The sequence below is a fragment of the Benincasa hispida genome, chromosome 3 (genome assembly GCF_027475165.1).
Source record: "Benincasa hispida cultivar pf3 chromosome 3, pf3_genome.v1.1, whole genome shotgun sequence".
Taxonomy (NCBI): Eukaryota; Viridiplantae; Streptophyta; class Magnoliopsida; order Cucurbitales; family Cucurbitaceae; genus Benincasa; species Benincasa hispida.
Window position 1 is genome coordinate 49,176,057 of NC_143480.1, and position 5,076 is coordinate 49,181,132.

A 5,076-nucleotide genomic window follows, 5' to 3' on the forward strand; every position below is an offset into this window, starting at 1 on the left:
TCCCCGCATTCCTACACGATTGTCCAGTGCCCGCCTACACGATCGCCTACCTCATCGTTTAGCTCCCCGCATTGCTACACGATCGTCCAGCACCTGCTTACACGATCGCCTACCTCATCGTTTAGCTCCCCGCATTGCTACACGATCGTCTAGCGCCCGCCTACATGATTGCCTACCTCATCATGTAGCGCTACACATTTGCTACACTATTGTCTACCTAGTACCTTGCGCTCAACATTTCACTTTCACTGCTCTTGTTCACGCATACCCAACGCAGGAGCAAGTCTGGGCAATGCCTCTTACCAATACTTCAACAAATATATCATATACAACAAAACCATTAATCAAATCGAATTTCAAAGGCCATAGACACATAAAAAGTAGGCCCAAATCTAGGAGCAGAGAGACATATTGAAGTGAAACCGTAGCTAGCTTTCATTGAGACATTTACACAAACAGTTGAGAGGCGTAACATAAGAACAAAAATTGTTGTGAGTTTAAGAGAGGAAAGAGAAAAAGAGCATACTGATCTAGACGAACGACGAATGGAGAACTTCATATCGAACGACGAACGGCAACACATGGATCAGTGCGTCTGCTCATCATCTAGCGCTCATGCCCATCGCGTAGTGCCATCTATAGTCTATCGCTTAGTGCCCGCGCATCTGCTATACGATCATCCAGCACCTGCCTACATGATCAACGATCGTCCAATGCCCGCCTACACGATCGTCCAGCGCCCGCGCATATCTACACGATCGTCTAGCGCATCGCTTAGCTCCACGCATCTGCTATACGATCGTCTACTTCATCATTTAGCTCCCCGATTGTTATACGATCGTCCAGCGCCTACATACACGATCGCCTACCTCATCGTTTAGCTCCCTGCATTGCTACATGATCGTCTACCTCATCGTGTAGTACTACTTATTTGCTACATGATCGTCTACCCAGCACCTTGCGCTCAACATTTCGTTTTCACTGCTCTTGCTCACGCATACCCAACGCAGGAGCAACTCTTGGCAACGCCTCTTACCAATACTTCAACAAATGTATCATATACAAGAGTACCATTAATCAAATCGAATTTCAAAGGTCATAGACACATAAAAAGGCCCAAATCTAGGAGCAGAGAGACATATTGAAGTGAAACCGCAGCTGGCTTTTATTGAGACATTTACACAAATAGTTGAGAGGCGTAACATAAGTACAAAAATTGTTGTGAGTTTAAGAGAGGAAAGAGAAGAAAAGCATACTGATTTGGACGAACGATGAACGACGACACACAGATTCAGGTGACTTCAAATCTGGACTTTAGATCGGGGCAACTGGGTGCGGTGATGCGGGTTGCACGACGAACAGACCTACACGGAAGCCAGATCTACACCATGACAGACCTGCACGGATTGCACGGCGGCGTGGGTTACGCTACCCATTGGCAAGGGTTTGGAAGAGAGAAGTGAGAAAGAAGAGGGTCTGAAGAGGGAAGTGTGAGAATGAGAGGAAAAAGAAAATGGGGGGAGAGTGAAGAGGGAAAAATTGAACGGGTCTTTAATATCGGTTTAGAAGAGAGAAAAGAAAGTCACTAAAGCCAAAATTGAGTGTTTTTTGTAGGAAAAAATAAAGCTTTTTTGGATTTTTTGAAGTTTATGATAGTTTTTTTTTCGTGTCACGAATTTATAGCTATAAATAACAGTTATTAAATGTAGGAAAATGAAAAATATGTGATTCTGGCAAGAAAAGACAAATTTTTGGATCTTTTTTACTATTATGACAGTTTTCATGTCACCAGTTTAGGACTAGAATTACTAGTCACGAAAGAGTGATGGTTCTTTAGAGTCATTAAATTGTAAAAAAAAAAAAAAAGAAGCAATTTTGACGGAAAAGAATGAGAAATTTGGATTTTTAGAATTTTGTCTATTTTTTTAGTACCATCAATATATGACTTGAATTAATTATCATTAAAAATTAATAGACGAAAAAACTAGTTACGATGTTAGGTTAATTAACTTCAAAGCTGAGTAAATTTAAATTTTAATACTAAACTTGTGCAATTTAATTTATGAACCAAAGTAGACTCAAGCTTACACCTCGTCTGTGATCAGACTTGCAATGAGATGATGAGAAATTTTTTGTCATGAGTATCTATTTTCAAATTTTAATTGACACAATTTATTTATAACAAATATTTTTTTATGCTCATCAAATAATTTGCATTAAACAAAATTAGTTGAAATTCTATAAATCCTATATAATTTTAAATAAATATATTTCAATAAATTATAAATTAATTATCAATACGGAAATAATTGAAATAATAAATAATAATTTAGATTTGTTATAGCTCTTAAAATAATTTCCAGTAATTGTAATTTTAGGAGGGAAATAAAGTAGACTTGTTTTTATCTACTTTTCATACTACAAGAAAATATGTCTATTGTAGCAATTATTTTTGCAGCATGATACCGCGAGGGTTTATAAGAATTGCAGTGGATTCTAACGACACAAACAAAACTGTTGCTATTTATACGTATCGAAGCAGTTTGTTTACAAATTTTTTAAAATTGTTGTGATAAATATTCAAATGTAGCGGTTTGCTAACGACGTATATACAAATTGTTACAAATATGTTTATTGCAAGGGTTATATTGCGACATTGTTAATAATTGTTGCGATTGATAGCAATAATTACATTATATATTGAAACATTTCAAACATTGTAATAATTGATAAATTCTTGTTTTTAGTGTGAAATTGAGGAGCACAACGGAGCACAATAAATATGGAGAAAATATAATACAATAATATATAAATATAATAAAAATAAATAAATAAATATAATAAAATAACTAAAATTATGAACATTTAATAATATCTAGTGAAAATTTGAAGTGGATTTTTCATTGGTGTGTGTGATTTTAAGATCCAACAAATGTCAACCAAAGTGACAAGTAGGATGTATTGAGAATGACTAGTCAATTAGTCATTTCTTGGAATGACTTGTAATAAAATAGTCAAAGATTTCTAAATGTATTTTCATATTTAAATTTGAAAAGGTTTTTGTATTTAATTAAGATCTGAAACATTTTTCCATTTAATTTATATATGAAACGTTTTTGTATTTAATCCAGATCTAAAATATTTTTTATTTAATTAAAATCTGAAACATTTTTTACATTTAATTTAGAAATACGTTTTTTATTGGATTCTTATATAAGGGAAAAATGGTTGTCTTAATCCATATAGAGTGAAATTTGAGTTTGAGATGATAGTTCTCTATATTAAAATGATTTATTCTTAACAAAATTTTCACTTGATTCTAATCATTCTTTGATGAGTGCACATCTAAGAAGGGTGTTGTGTTAACCTTGGGGAGCAACCGGCTTCTGGCGATTTAGCACCGAGGTCGCGTCGTTTTTGCTTTCAAGGCAGTGGATCTTCCATAATACAACAATGATTGAGATCTGGAATTGACGACGTCTAACAATTTGAAAGTAAAATAAAATAAAGAATACCGATCGGTTGCACCTCCATCTTTGATCTTCCTCTCCATATTGAATCAAGAACATCGGAATCGTCGACGGATCTCGCACCATTCTCATCTTTACAATCGTTCCAAACCAGATTTGGTCGTCAGACAATCACTTAATCGAATTTGAAAAGGTACATCTCATGATCGAGTTCGAATTAGAAACCACATTTACGATCATTTCAGTCAATCGATCAATTTAGAACTTAAAGAATCTCGATTGAAATTCGTGGTGGATGTCGGTGGAGGCAATGATGCATGCCGTTCTTATTGGAGGAGAAAGCCATCTCTTTGGATGTCGATGAGGAACTTTAAATTTGATATTTTGGATTAGTTTGGATTCAATGAATGAAGGGGTACGAAATTAAAAGGGTAATGGATTTTTAGCTTGCTTTGTTCTTTATGAATGGGTTGTGTTGTGTAGAAATTTTGAACGATATCATACTTTGATTCTTGTTTTGAAATTGATAAGGGATGACAAAATCATAATTTTGGTAAACTAAATTAAGGAAATAGGCGCACTTATTATTATTATTTTTAATAATAATAATTTGTTAATAAAATCATTCGGCAAGAGACATGATTTGAGGAACTTGGAGAGACAACTAGACATATATAGTTTCTTTTTTGTGATGAATAAATTAGTGATTAATTTATGTTGATTCTGTTCTTGTGACATAATTTTTGGAATATGTGGGTCTTGTAGCATGATATTGAATCTTGTGATTAACTATCACTATCAATTTGAATGATGATGCTAGTGATCGTTCTCTTGATTTGATTAAGTTTCACATATGTTGAAGATATTTTGATGTACTTACGCAATCTTCACATACAATTACAGTAACCAAAGAGTTTATTTATTTATTTATTTTATGTGACCAATTATCTACCAGCCTCCTGAGAAGTCCAAATCATAATGCTCAAATGAGCTTCTGAATACGAGGAAAGAATTATGATAATCTTTCTAATAATTAATTCTCCATTGATTTGAGAAAAGACTAACGGTACATTAGTTGAAAAATATATTAGGGACTATTTTCTCAAAAGGAAAAAAATATAAAGTAGAGAAATATGCTCATGATGAGAGCTATTGTGTAAGAAAAATTGTGGGGTTTGCTATGTGTAATGTCCAAACAAGGAAAATAACACTAAATATTATAGCCATTGAAATTTGGCAAGAAATTATGCATCATTCCATTGTTTGAGGTGTTGAATGTTGATTTGTTAGACTGCAATCTCTTTTTGATCTGTTTGATTGAGTTTCCTCTTGAGTGATGAGGTTAATATGGCATATGCTGACATAATTAGCTCACGTGGTGGTGGTTCGTCAGATAGTTCCACAAATTTAATCTTTACATATGGTATGAAATTTAGCAATTTTATTTTATTGCTATTTTCTAGCATGATATTCAATATGATCTTATTAGTACATACTTGAAATTTCATGAGTAGTAAACTATATCATCTTAAATGAGATGCTATTGTGATCTATTTGAGCATGTCTATTAGCATGTTAGCATAAATGAAAATAATATTCCATGTAT